Source organism: Pteropus medius, unplaced genomic scaffold (genome assembly GCF_902729225.1).
Source record: "Pteropus medius unplaced genomic scaffold, Ma_sr-lr_union100, whole genome shotgun sequence".
NCBI lineage: Eukaryota > Metazoa > Chordata > Mammalia > Chiroptera > Pteropodidae > Pteropus > Pteropus medius.
The window spans coordinates 6,572,675-6,588,259 of NW_024344240.1; the positions used below are offsets into that span (position 1 = coordinate 6,572,675).

The following is a 15,585-nucleotide window of genomic DNA, read 5'->3' on the forward strand; positions in this document are numbered from 1 at the left end:
TCACTTTACTCGGCAGCTATCCCATCTCTTGTAGTGCCAGGCCCCTTTCCAAGGCCAGGGGAATCTCCAAGTGTGACTTGACAAGCTTTCATTTTAAATATTATAAATAAGTGAGAATCCAGATTTAATAATAACAGCCAACACCTGTTGAATCCTCACAACAATCTTATAAAGCAGGCACAGCCTGTTCCACCAACACGTGTGATTCCTCAATGGTTATCAGCTCGTGTGCAACTGGCAAAGAGAGGAATGGTGTCAATATAATGTGAAGACATCATGGTTCACGTGTGGTCCCCACCTTCCCGCTAATATTTTAGGTTAATGAGGGGCGAGCTTTTTCACGAGTTTAAAAAAGTTAAGCCTTAGCAAACACAAGAAAACTGAAGAAAAAGGCTGAAATTCTGCAGAAGTGCTTTCTTCAGTGCATGCGTCTGCTTTCGTAAATGCAAGAACCATCATTCTTTCCTCAAAGTTAAGGTATCTGGGGGGCTGCATGTGCCGATGAAGAAACTGCGAGTGTTCTCCAGGAGGTTTTTGTTTTCATTGATGTAAAAGTTTGCTTCTATATCTGTATTCTATTTTTAGTTTTGATTTAACAGCTGTCTACTAGAAGCAAATGCCTTCAAGGACTTACCTCTTGAAAATGGAAGCATTGGCTATGGACAGCAAAGATGGATTGGACTGTTCTAGGATTCACTGACAGGAGCTGGGCCCCAACCTGCTAACCAGTTGTCACAGTGTGGTTTATAGAGTGGAATGTATCCACTCGTGACAGGTCTATGCCTTTCAAGTAGCTGGAATGCTAGAATCCCCTTCTTATTCAAATGCTTTTGCAAAATCAGTCGGGACATAACTTCACAATGAACCTTAACGAAGAAGTGGAAAACATCCAATAAAGGATATTTTATTAAAAGAAACAGTCCAGTAACCCAAGATGTGTCTCTCTTTAATATGTTAAAAATGGAAGAAAACCAATTTCCCCATATTCAATTTATAATTTAAAAAATTGAATGTGTTCAGGTAAAACTAAAGGAAAATATGCAATAAAATAGAATATAGGAAACCCGTGTTTAGATGGTAGGATTATGTGTCCTTGCGTTTAGATAAAGTGCTGTGTTAGTAACAAGTTTCACAAATCGGCCTGCGTCTTACAACACGCCCCTTGCTCCCTCCTCCCACCACTCGCTTTTAGCCACACAGGTTTTATTTATTTTTCTTTTCGTTTCTCTGCACCTTGCCTCTTCTTTTCCTCCGCTTAGCTGCATCATCACCTCTACCCCTTCAGCTTCTGTTGGCTAACTCTTGTTTCACTGAAATGTCATGGTCATTTTGGTCTTGTCCATCCCCAGCAAGGTTGGGTGGGTGCCTTAGGTTTCCTTTCTATGTCATTTGTCACACGAGTAATTCCTTAACACACATTTTCTGCCAGAAGCGTCATAGCACTGTGGTTGAGAACTTGGGTTTCAGAGACAGCCAAACTGAGTTTGAATGTCGCCTCTTCCACTTCTTAGCTATAATAGTTGGGTAACTTGCATCACTTAAGCCAAACAAAACAAACAAACAACAAAAAACGAAAAAACAAAAACAAATGTAACTCATTTGGCACAGTGCTGGTGTATATGCTGGATACATGTTACATATTGTTAATATTATTAATCAGCATTGGTTTATATCACTGACTGTTGTGTCTTCGGTTCCTTTCTGGATACTCGCCATGTTATTAATGGCTATTGAATAAATGAGCAAACAAATTAAAGTGTATGAAAAGATTAAAACATCTTCTTGTGATAAAAAACATTTGAGTTCATATAAAAAAGCAATTTAATTGATTTGTAAAAATGCACCAATGTATGTAAATTCTAAGCAACACTTTCTACTAGGTAGGACATTAGAATCCGTTCCAAAAAGTTTTTCTTTATTGATAAATCAAAAGAACTTGATTTCCCTAAAGATCAATGCTCAGGACTATACTGAACCTTGAATAACCCAGGCATAACAAAGAGACCCTCACTGGAAAATGTATTGTATTGAGTTTTCTGCAAATCGAATCTAGGAATTGTTCATTTTTATTGATTGGTACTGCCATTATAAGATGCTATAAAGAGGTATCTTTTAAGTGTTCCAGGATACAATTAAATAGATTTTGTGAAATTTGTGTGGAATAACCTTTGGAAATGAACAGTTGTATTTCATGTGTGTTTAAGACTGAAAAAGAATAATTGGCCTTAAATTGAGATAAGCACGGTATTGATTAAGTTTCTTGAGCCTCAAGGAGATAAAGCACTCTAATGGGCTAAACAGGGACAATGTGAATCCCAGAGAGTGTTAACAAAAAATGATAATACTACACAAAAGACATATTCCATTCATTTTCTCCCGGAAAAACTTTATCTCCCTCATCCACCCATCACATCATTAGAGCATGTATTCTCTCTTCTCCCTTTCCTACTCACTAACATTGAAGATGTAAGTCTTTATGAAAAAGATGGGTTATAAAATTCTTTATGCACTTCACATTGCCATGCCTGTTACCACTTTGAGGCCATTATTTGCCCATTTAAACCAAACAAAAATAAAAGCCTCTTTTCAGGTTCTTTCTTATCTTATGATTATAGCCTCATTCACGTATCTTTGCTGCTGCTGTCTACTGACCTCCAGATGCAATTTACAATCTCCTCCTGCAAATCCCCACCCATTGTGGATCCCCTACAATGTCCTTTGAATGAATCATTTAACATTGCAAGTTGCAGCTGGCCTTGGCCCTGTAGGTCCACTGTGCATCCTGAAACAGCCATTCCTGTTTCTTCCTTGCCTAAGAGTCATACTTTTGGTTTGGGCGACCTCCCTTCCCCACACGGCACCCAGAGAGCTGCTGGATAGTAGACTATCTCCTTCCCCTTGCCGAAGATTTGTTTAGGGGTTGGCATCGACTCATTTTGAGCCAAAGACCTGGGAGGGTAAGTATTGAGGCCTCCTGGAAAACATTTTCTTACTGCTTAAAAGTGATAAATATCAGAAGAAATAGCTTCTTGTCTCCTTTGCCCATCGTTACATCTGGAACGTAACATAGGACCCACAGCCACTGCCTTGCAACCACAGGGGAGCTAAACTGACAGGCTAAGAATGGCAGGGTGAAAAGTATACAGAAACGGAAACAAATGATGGATGGTAAGTCACATAAACCTGAAGCTGCCCGACCTCATAGTGAAAGAAGGGATGTTCCTTGTCGAGAGCCAGCTGAATTGGGAATATTTTTGAATTGCGATATTTTTCATAATTAAATTTAGACTCTTTTGGCAGGAGTACTGCTGAAATGAAATGCTGCTGTGTTCTTTTCAGTGCACCTATCAGGAGGCATGGAGGGTCTGCTTGTCTGAATACCGGTGAGGTCAGCTTGATCACTCGGTTAAGGTGATGTCTGCCTGGTTTCTCCACTCTACAGTCACTGTTTTCCTTCTATAATTAATAAGTATCTTATAGGGAGGTACTTTGATATTCCTGTTCTTCATTAAACTTTTACTCACTAATATTAGTAGCCATTGATGCTTATATTACTTAGTATATGATAGTTGTCAAATGTATCCTACAGTTTTTTGAAAGTTTTTTAAAAAAATCATGGCAAAATATACATTACATAAAACATCGCATTTTAATCTTTCTTGCATGTACAATTCAGTGTCATTGAGCATATTCATATTTTTATGCAACCATCACCACCATCAATCTCTAAAACTTTTTGATCATCCCCAACTGAAACTCTGTACTCATTAAATGATAACTTCCCATTATTCCCCCTCCCCTCAGTCCGTGAGGACCGCTGTTTTACCTTGTGTCTCTATGGGTTTGACTATTGTAGGTGCTGCTTAAAAGTAAAATGCAATATTTGTCTTTTCGTGTCTGGCTTACTTCATTTAGCATATGTCTTCAAGTTTTATTCATGTTGCAGCAGAACTTCATTCTTTTTAAAGGCTGAATAACATTCCATTGTGTGTATATACCATGTTTTGTTTATCCAGTTATCTGTCTACGAACATTTGGGTGGTTTCCATTTTTTGGTTATTGTGAATAATGCTGCTATGAGCATTGATGTGCAAATATCTATGTATCAGTCCCTCCTTTCACTTCTTTTGGGTATATACCTGGAACTGAAGTTGCTGGATCATATGACAATTCTAGGTTTAATTTTTTGGGGAACCACTATAATTTTTTTCCATCATGCCTATACCATTTTACTTTCCCATCAGCAATCCACAGGGGTTCTAATTTCTCCATATCTTTGCCAATAATTGTTTTTTTGATAGTAGTCATCCTAATGGGTGTAAAGCGGTGTCTCATTGTGGTTTTGATTTACATTTCCCTAATGACTGATGATAAACATCTTTTCATGTGCTTATTGGCCATTTTCATATCTTCTTTGGAAAAATGGCTGGCAAGTCCTTTGTCCATTTTTGAATTACATTGTTTATTTTTTTGTTTTTAAGTGTTAGGAGTTCTTTATATATTTCAGATATTGATCCTCTATCAGATATATGATTTGCAAATATTTTATTCCTTTCTGTGGAGAGTGAAAGGCATTTTCACTCTCTTGATAGTGTCCTTTAATGCATAGTAGTTTTTAATTTTGAAGACATTCAGTTTATCTTATTTTTTCATTTGTTGCCTGTGCTTTTGGTGTTATATCCAAGAAATCATTGCCAAATCCAACGTCCAAATGGAATTTTCCCCTGTGTTTTCTTCTAAAGGTTTTATAGTTTCAGGTCTTTAATGCGTTTTGAGTTAATTTTTGCATATGAGGGAAGGTACAGGTCCAGCTTCTTTGCATTGAGTATCCAAATAACACCATTCATTTTTGTTGAACTTAAACCGTGTTAGCACTGAGGTTCCCAAACTTTCTCAGGTCATGGCATCCTTACCTTCTCGATAAATTTTTTATGGTGCAGCTAGGCCGAAAGAAATACCTAACGATTTCATTCATCAAATAGTTAGATTTAAACAACTTAATATATATTTGTACCTGAACAACTTAGCCATTCAAAAAAATACTACACATAAACCAAGAGAAAAATTATTTTAGTTTTATTCTTAAATAATAATTACTTACAAATGGACTGTGTGGTCCCGTTGGGTGACACACAACATCTCAGACCTTGGACTCAGACTGGATACTGCTGCCTTCATTTCCTGTTCAGACTGGTTTTTGCATGGTGTTTACTTTCTGTCTCAATAATTGCAAAGATATAATGCCATTAAAGGTAAATAGTGTGATCTAATGTCGAAACTGCAAACTTTTAAGCTAGTCATGCGCATGGTGTCTGAAAGATGTCCAGCGTCTCTGTACCTGCCTTGAGTATGGCACCACGTGAGTTCGCTGTGGCATCTCAGCACTTGGAGCAGTTTGCAGACTCTATCTTAGCTGACACCTCTTTAACTTTGATGACCTTCAGTTTCGCCTTTCCACCAGGCAACTGCTCCAGTGATCACAATTGTCCTTGCCGTAACTTGGAACATCTTTACCTTTTCTTCTTATATTTTGCTCTTTCATACCCCGATCACACGTTCTTGTCATCCATCATACAGACAGTCTCCTAATTCCTATTTTTACTTCATGAAGATCTCAGAGTTCCTCACTTTTCCATTTTCTACCAGCTTCTTTATATTTAAGCATTTCCATTTCTAACCCAGGGTCCCTTTCACTAGTCTCTTTTCAACCCCCATTTGAGTGTGTCATGTGTTTCTTGTTGGGACCTAGATGGGATAGAGATAACACCCCCTATGCTTCTTTGGGTGGAAACTCTTTCTAGAAAATGCCATTCTCTGGCTAGTGATAATGCTAACGATAAACTAACAGTAATAATGCACTGAAAACTATGATTTATTGAGCGGTTTTATTGTTCTAGGCACCATGACAACAGCTTAACACATGTGACCTTATTTAATCCTCACATTGAAATTGCTGTGATCTGTTCATAATCCTCTTTTACAGATGAGAGACCTGAGGTTGACATTGGATAAGCGATGTCCCCAAGGTCACACCCTGGAAGTGGCAGAGTTGGTATTTGAGCCCAGGACTGAGAGATACACCTGTTAGATATCTAGCCACAAGGACACATTCCTTCACTATCAGCCCAGATGGGCTGACCGTGACTTCCCTACTGCATAGAGGACACCAGGAAAAGGCCCAACACAGTTTGTGGTATTGCACTGAGGATTTCTATTATTTTTGGATTTTAAATTTGATGCTTGAGTATCTTGCTTTGTGAGGAATGCAAACGAGCCAGCTCTGGAGTTGCAGCTGATTCCGCCAAATTTTTTCCTGCAGAGCTGCACTATGGTGGGGACAAAATGTTTGTGGCAGTGAGCAGATAGGAAGGACACACACATGAAGTAAACATAACCACATTCCCCTCGCTCTTCATTCTATCAGAGATAGGAGCACTAGCATGCCACAGAGGACTGACTTTTATCTTAAGCCCTGCTCTGCCCTAATGTGGAAAAAGTTTATAGCACTTGTGGTGAAGTCTTTCCCTAAGGAAGGGACTGAGTTACATCAGCAAACATTAGGAAGATCCGTAAAAGAACCATATGATGCCCTTTTCTGGAAGTTGATTGATGCTCTAAAGTCTCTTTCGTTGCCTCTGCAGAATGCTATCTTTTCTCAGAAACAAACGATGGGATGAGAGTGTCCTGGTGAGAAAGAATGAGGCAAAAATCTTTATTTTTCTTTTTAATCTTCATTTCAAAATGTTGGGGATAATTAAGCAGGGAAAAATATGTAAGCAAGGAAAACCTAATCCTTATATTTGCCTTGGCTTCTTTTGCTTCGGCCAGTACTTGAACAATGCACACATTTTCAGCTCATGTGATTCAAATAAATCATTTTTAAATGCCCATCCTTTAAATCCAGCAAGTTCTTCCTGAATCTATGCTTAGCTTTCAGAAAGAGACAGTGCAAGGGGAGTCCAGACAAATGCATAATTTAGATTCTCCCACAGAACATCTGCTAAGTTTTAATCTTTTGCCATTCTGGGAATACGGGCGGACACATCTGAAAGAGATATAAGTACTAGTTCTGAGCAGCTCCCTCCGGCTTCCTCTCCCCTGGCCCTCGTCCACCCTCTGGCTGGCCACGTCAGAGGTGCCTCTTGAGCAAAAGGCAGTTGGCTGAAGAGGATGATCTTCTCTAAGCCCTGAGCTCAGAAGCCCAGAATTCCTTTAAGTGTCAGAGCTACTTGGCTTCCTGTCCTATTTTTGTTAGGTCTTCACTTTCTGCCATCTCAACGCTTTGGCTCTGTGATCATTTATACTTGAGGGTGAGGTAAGAAAAGGGAACTGTTGCTCCTCCGTTGTGGCCTGCCGTTCCATTTACTGGTAAATAAATGTAAATATGTACAGTCTGTTGTTTTCATCAATCCTAAATCCTCCGGATTTGCTGCATACTTTGTAGACTCCTTACTTCTTTCACCACGTCTTCCTTCATTCCTTCTCGAGTGCTCTCGATGGGTCCTAACAGGAGTTTGGTGGAATGCAGTATATCGGTGACGCAATGTCCCATAATTTTCTCTTAAAAATTTTTTTCCTAAGAGGATTCAGAGAGCATTGAGAAAATCTGAAAGTTTCCCAAGAAATGAGTTTCTAACTTAACTCATCTATTTCATAGCATCGTTTTGATTTTCCTTTCAGACCATAGGAGTGTTGCTTTCTCTTTTAGCTTCTTAGACATCTGAAGATGAAGGGGGAGAGTCTGAAGAGCCGGAGGCCACTCTCTTTTGAGCATTTGTGAGAGGGAAGCCAGTTTCTGCATCCAGAGTGTAGCGCTCTGGTGAGTACGACCCCTTTCCTCTTGCACTGGTCCCGCAGGTCTCCCAGTGACGTGATTTATTCACCGTGTTTGGTTACAACATTGATGAGAAAAAAAATCTGTTCACGGTGTGGCCACTGTCTATGCAGAATGTACGCATTCTCCCGTGTCTGTGGGGTTTTCTCCAGGGACTCCAGCTTCCTCCCACGTCCTAAAGATGTGCATGTGAGGTGACTGGACGTGAGGTGAACGGGTGTGGCTACATTGTCCCAGTGTGGGTGAGTGTGGGTGTGAGGGGCCCTGCGATGGAAGGGTGTCCTATCTGAGGAGGGTCTCGCCTGGTGCCCTGAGCTGCCTGGAGAGGCAGGCTCCTGCCACCCACTCCCCTGAACTGGAATAAGCAGCCTGGGAAATCACTCTCTTGCTTGTTTTTATTCATCTTTCTTAAATGCATGTATAGCTCACATTTATTCCATTGTTTAATAGTAAAGGTATTTTGAGTCTTGATTTAGAAGTTTGTTCTTGTGACCAGAAATATGCCACAGTAACTTAACTCTTGTTTATATTAGTCAGCCTACGGTAAAGTTGGTTTTGTTGTACTTTGTTTTGCTTAAAGCCACAGTTTCCAAGAATCTATCCACGACGTTAAGTAGGAATTTGCTGTAGTCTGGGGACAGCTGGCTCTAGTAGACTTAAATTATGCACTTGCTTAATAAATAAACTGAACTTCCCTCCTATGTCATTCTATGGCCAGTGTTAGAGTAGCTTCTTGAAGTCTAAATGCTCTTCAGTATTAGCTTTCTCGGTACAAATACGTCTGATGGCTTTGTCCTTTTTTGAGACTAGCTTGAGGCATGCCAAACCTTTCACTTGCAATCTTTCGTTAAAAAGTTTTTTTTTTTTTTTTAAACCCAATAGGTCTTCTGTCACTTTTGTCAGAATTACCTGGGATGTGCTTGTTAAAAATTCAGATTCCTGGGCCCCACCCCAAATCTACTAAATAAGAACGTCTGGATCGAAGCCAAGAAATTTGCATTTCTAACTTGTTCCTCATTTTTGAAAACCTCTCTTCTGGATTATACAGAGGCTAATGCCAGAGCAAAAATTTCTTGCTCTGGGCCTAGGCCATTATTTCTCAGCCCTGGTTAAATATTATAATCACTTAGAGTGTTAAACAATACAATAGGCCTGGGCCTTCCCCGCAACTAATGAACGCAGGATCTTGGTAAAGGCGGGTGTGCTCGTAGTAGGAGTTTCTCTTTTTTAGCTTCTAAGTGTTTCTAATGGGTAGGTGTGATTGGAGCACCTGGTTTAAACCCTAGAGGTCTAGGAGTTGCCTTTGGCGTGTTGATAAACTTGGTAAAGTTGCATATTACACAACAACTGGGGAGGCTGTCTGGCTCATGATGAATAATCCCCCTTCTTCGAGAGGAGTCCTGATTGACAGTGCAGGAATGTCATGGCCAGAGCTCATCGAATCAGCGTATCAACCATCTCAAACCAAGTCCATCAGTATCTTTGTCTTGTAAGTCTTAAAAACTTTTTTAATTTTATTTTTTCTTTCCTAGACTCTTTCTCAAAAGAAACATAACTTTATTTTTCCTTATAATAAAAATAACATATTAATAAAAATAAACCCAGACAATGCAAAAAAGATCTAAAATAAAAATGAAAATTGCCACCACCCAGAGAGAAATCTTATTAACATTTTGATGTGCACCTTGCTATATTTTTTCTTGCATACATAAAAAATGTGATCGTGTTATACATGCTGTTTTGTAATCTTTTTTATTAAATGTAACATGTGGACATTTTTCTTTATAGTTAATATTGATTCTTCATGATTATTTTTAAATCTGCATGGACACATTCCATTTCATGGCTGTACTGTAATTTATTTAATGAAGTTTCTATTGAGAATTGAGAAAACATGCTTTCCATTTTTTCACTATTACAAATAACATCATAATGAACATACTTATACATATAACTTTGTATGCTTTCTAGGTATTTCCTTAAGATAAATTCACAGAAGTCAGATTGCTGGATAAAAGGGCATGCATATTAAAAACCTGATTACGTATTGCCAGATTTCCTCTTCCAGAAGCTGATCTTCTTTGTACTAATACCATCATGACATGAAAGTATGCTGCTCATTACCAACGCCAGCTATAAGTAATCTTTAGATTTTACCAATTTGTTAGGCAAAAATGATACATATTTTTGCTTAATTACTTTGATTCCTTGGTAGGGGAAGCACTGATTAGATTTTGAGTGAGAAAATTTCATGTGGAAGCTACTAGGGTTCAGTCGCACATTGGGGACGAAACAAGTGACCGGGATCTGAGAAAGGCTAACATTACATCCTGCTGATTATTATTATTTTCTAACAGTCTGCTTTTGAGGTCTATACAGTTATTGGTTGTTTTGATTTTCAGATCCCTTTTGGTCCCAAATATCTAAAATTAAACTGAGAAGGATGGTGGTTATGGTTGCACAACAACGTGAATATACTTAATGTCCTTGAACAAGACACTTAAAAATAAGAAAGGTAAAGAAGCTGTGGTATATTTATACAATGGAATATTACTCAGCCATAAGAAGAGATGAAATACTGCCATTTGCGACAACATGGATGGACCTCAAGATAATCCTGCTAAGCGAAATAAGCCAGACAGAAAAGTTGAAAATCACATGATATCACTTATATGTGGGATATAAACCTAAAAGTAACAAATGATCAGGACAAACAGATAGATTCATGGACATGGACTATAGACTAGTGGTTACCAGAGGATGGGGAGAGAGAGGAGGGGGGAGATAGATGGGGTAGAGAGAGTCAAATACGTGGTGACAGAAAGGAATCCAACCATGGGAACACACGGTGTAAATATATATATGCATTACTGTTAAAGTGTACAACTGAAATGTACTGGATTTCATTAACCACTTTCACCAAAAAAAATAAATAAATTAAAAAAATAGTTAAAATGACAAATTTCATGCTGTGTATATTTTACCACCATTTAAAAGATTACTAGGGTCATCTCCAAAAGACACAGGAGGCATCTACAGAGGGCACTTTGACCACCAAAAAGAATAATGATTCCAGTAAATTAATATATGTAAATAAGTCATCTTAAAATTTAAGTTTCTGATGCTAAAAAGAAATGTCTCACTTATCAGTCGCTTTTGGATGCTGCTAGGGCACTAATGAACTAATTACAGTATTCTAAAAACAGATAAATAGAGTAAAATAATTACATAAAAAAAGGTATGTGTAGGAAGAAATGACATTTGCAGCCAGTTTGCAGGACCTGTCTTTTTGGCCTTTTTGTTTTGGTATCTATTTTCACTGGAATCTGGTTATTACCTTGTGTGTGGGCCCCTTGCCAGCTTGACAGATGAACTAGACATGGCCATTCAAAAGAAAAATGATCGAACATCAAATGTGTTTCTGGTGGGGCATGAATCTCAGCCAGGAATGCAAAAATCATCTTTTTCCTTGATCTGTAACTATAGTTGTTGAGACAATATTAAATTATTTTCTCATTAAAACAAGATTAAATTGGATCCGTTGAAAATGAAACTTAGAACACTAAAGTTAAAAATCTCTTAAGCTGGAATTTGAGTAGTATACGATGATGTAGAAATGTGCATAAAATATCCATTTTCTTTTAGGTTTTGTCCACATTTGCTATAGAACTTTATGAAAACTGGTTGACTGAATTCTTCTCCATGAACAAAAGTACCTCGAACAGTGAATAACACTAGCAACTATTTATGTTTTATTTTATTTTATTTTATTTTTTTCGAGTCAAAAGGAAAGTTTGTTAGAAAAGGGGTAACACTCCACAGATAGAGTGAGGTCTCCTCTCAGAGACAGAGAGTGAGAGAGACAGTGAGAAACAGAATAAAGATATTGAGAGGGACCTTATATTTTATTTAATGTTAATTTTGTAAATGTTATAATTTTAAAAAATGATTAACATTCCTTCAAACATTAAATGTAAATGATTAATATTCCTCTAAGTATTTACATACTACTTATGATGAATAAATCAAAACTTACACATTCAACAAATTAAATTACTCTAATGCTTAAGCATCGATTGCAAATTTATTTAACCAAACTCTTTTAAACATTAAATAACATTAAAAATCTCATTTATCTAATGCTTCAAATACCTTAAAAAGTAGAAGAAAATGCACAGAAGTGTAGCAGTATTTTCAAGAACGATTATGCTTACTCATTCCAGTTACTGATGTGGCAATGCCATAGTTCGATTGATTTCTTTTTCTGGGATTGTCTTCTTAAAGTTTCAGGGTAGTTTTACAAGACCTCACAGAAAAATAATACTTCCTCAGACTAGCTGAGGTTGCAGAATCTGGTTGTCAAGCAAATGATTCTTGCTTAGGACGCAGCGTCTATTGGCAAGCCTCTATAAAAGGCTGAGTCGTTTTTTTATAACTCAGTTTTTCTTCTACATCAATGAGACTTTTTAGTCCATATCTTTCAGAGGGCTTTTAGTTCTTGAAGCTTTGTGTATTTCCAAGAAATAATATATTCTTTACTTTCACATGGTCTGCATTATCAAGCTTATCTTGCCATTATGACCAGATTTCTTAGTACTACTGGAAATTTTGGGGTTGTATGCTTTATATTTAATAAGGTCATTCAGAGTTTTTGTCCACAAGTGAATGAGGGATAATTCCATCTTTGAGACATTTAGCTAACAGATGATCTTGGAACAATTATGTATGACCACTGGTATTGATGACTTTCTAAATCCTTCTTTCAACTGGGGACCTCATAGTTCCCTGAGGTTCTGTTGACTTTTAAAAATATTTCTTTTCTGGGGACCTCATAGTTCCCTGAGGTTCTGTTGACTTTTAAAAATATTTCTTTTCTGTTTTTTCACATTGGATAATTTCTATTTTTATCTTTTTTATTCTGACATCTTAACCTGCTCCTAAGCTCATCCAGTGAACATTTAATTTCAAGTATGATCCTTTTCAGTCATAGAATTTCCATTTCATTCTTTTAAAAAATAGTTTCAATTTCTTTGCCTAGATTCTCTCACTTTGCATTAATTATGAGCATATTTTCTTTTATGTCCTAGATTGTGTCATAACAGTTGATTTAAAATCTTTGTCTATGAACTTTAACCTCTGGATCATCTCAAAGATAGTATCTGCTGATGGTGTGTGTGTTTTTTTTTTTTAAGTAAGCAACATACTTTATTTATTTTTTATTTTTTTAATTTTTTTTTTTTAGATGAGGCAACCCTTAGTTAACCTCACAGATTGCAAGGACTTTGTCAGTTTACAATCCCTTATTTTTTAATTTTTACGCCTACAGCACTTGGTCTTCCTAGGTGGTCTCCCATCCAAGTACTAACCAGGCCTGACCCTGCTTAAGCTTCTGAGATCAGACAGGATCGGGCTTGTTCAGGGTGGCATGACCATAGATAGCAACATACTTTAAAGTTTAAAGCTTTTCTAGTTTTTTTTTTTTTTGTATGTCAAATAATTTTGGAATGTGTCCAGGCTATTTTCAGTGAGACAATATATAGATTGTGGATTCTCCTGTTTTACTACAAAAAGCATTGATGTTTTGATCTGGCAGGGAATTAACTTGAACCCCCAAGTGCAAAGTCTGTCTTCCCTGTTTCACTCCAGTGTAATTCAGTGGTTGATAAAGATTTCTGGGCCGCGTTTATACACAGAATTTGGTTCTCTGGCTCTCTCTTATTTGAGATTTTCATCCTCATTTTCCAGCTTCTAGTTCTTCCCAATCTCAGTTCTCTTGTTCTTTAATTCAGCCAAACTTGAAAATTATATTTTTTTAAATTCCGGATTTAGCCACATGATATAGACTGGGACCTCCCCTCGGTTTAAAAACCATATAAATTGGAAACTCGCCCAGCTGTCTTCCCTTTTTCCTTGTGTCAAGACCCTGTCAGTATCTTCCTGCTTTTGTTTGTTCTTTAGTATCTTCAGGTAGTTGTTTTTATATTTCATCCAGAGTGTATAGTGGTTATTTGTGGGAAGATTGGTTCAGTAGGAAGTACCCAGCCATTTCCAGAACATCTTTTTAATGTCAAGAGTTCAGCCTAATTTTTCCAATTTACCGTAATATATGTTGCCCTCCTTGCTCTGTTTTACAATATGAAGTGTCAGTGGCCATTAAAATGTTTTACTGCAGTACCAGAAACGATTGCAAGGGAGAGATTTCCTCTAAAAAGGGAGTACTCAAAAGATAGGCTGAATCTTGTATAAACGTAATCCTGTATTATTTTGCAAGAGGTTATGGTGGAATGCTCTGTGTAAATTCTGACTATCCGATAGCAACTGAATGATTTGGGGAAAGACTTATTGACCTTTATTGAGGTTATAATTGGCATGTAACATTATATTAGTTTCAGGTGTTGTGGGGTTAATTCAAACATAGCCCCTCCAAGTACGCAGGAGGCAAAGAGGACTGTTGGGTCAGTAGCCCCAAGGAGGACAATGAGCAAAGCATTCCCGGGACCGTGCTTGCCCCCAAGGACACTTCCTGTTGCTCCCATGGGCTCTGTCTGCCCCTTTGGCCATTTCCATGGACATTATCCCTGCTCCTTTCGAGGACATGGCTGGTTCCGTCCTCTCCACCACTAGCTAGGCAGCACGTCTGGCTCTCATTTTAGGGGGAAGACTCTTGTTCCCCAGGATGAGGCAATCCCACTCTTGGTCAAGTGCTGAAGCCTCCTTGTACTATGAGTAATAAAAGGCATGTCTCACTCTAATGGCCCTCCTGGTGGTTTTTTCAGAATATCCAAGGCCCAGGTGCAGGTTCCTGGCCTGGAGCTCCTGTGTTACAGGTATACAATGATCCAATATTTGTATATATTGCGAAATAATCACCACAGTAAATCTAGTTAACATTCATCACCATACATAGTTATAATTTTTTCCCCTATGATGAGAACTTTTAGAATCTACTCTCTCAGCCACTTTAATATGCAATACAGTATCATTAACTATAGTCTCCTTGCTGTCTGTAATACATCTCCATGACTTTTTATTTTATAACTGGATGTTTGTATCTTTTGGAGCAAGATTTTTAACTTCTCAATATTTTAGTTTTTATTTATTTATTTATTTTAAAAAAGACAGTGATTCACTGTCCTCTCTACATCCACAGAATTGATATCAGAATCAAATGATAAGCTGCACTTTAAAATAAAAGCAATTATGATAATTTCCTTCACCTGATCTCACCAAATATTCTGAGTGTTATGAGTGGAGATGAAAAGACATAATGGCTTTACCTCAAACCTTTGACCTTCCATTCGTCATTTGTTGAAAGCAGAGGACTAAGATAGGGAAATACTATCAAGGCAGCCACAGGATGATGGCAGTACCATAGGATGATGTTCCGGTCTGATCCTCAATTTTACATATATTTAAGTTTAGTTTCACTAGTGTTCCAGAACTGATTAGTCTGATTGACCTAACCAAAGTCACAAGAGTTTAGTATGCACACCAGAAAGCTAATGTACTAATTTATGACAGAGACCAGAATATTTGTGTCTGATGTACAGGGTACTCTATGTCATGGTATCAGTGTTTCTGTAAACTAAATTAAAATAATCCAGAGTTGTTTCTTGATGTGGAAATGGGGCACAGAGAAATGAATAATAATTAAATAACAATAATAACGTTAAAATACCTGCCATTGCTGAGTACTTCCTATTCCTTTTTGTTAATTTTCACAACAGCCTTGCAAAGAAGGTATCATCATT

General features: G+C 37.6%; 1 pseudogene; it reads right to left on the reverse strand.

Moving 5' to 3' along the window:
• Positions 1–13,151: 13,151 nt before the first annotated feature.
• LOC120607569 (uncharacterized) lies at positions 13,152–13,271 on the reverse strand (annotated as a pseudogene).
• Between the last annotated feature and the right edge of the window lie 2,314 nt (positions 13,272–15,585).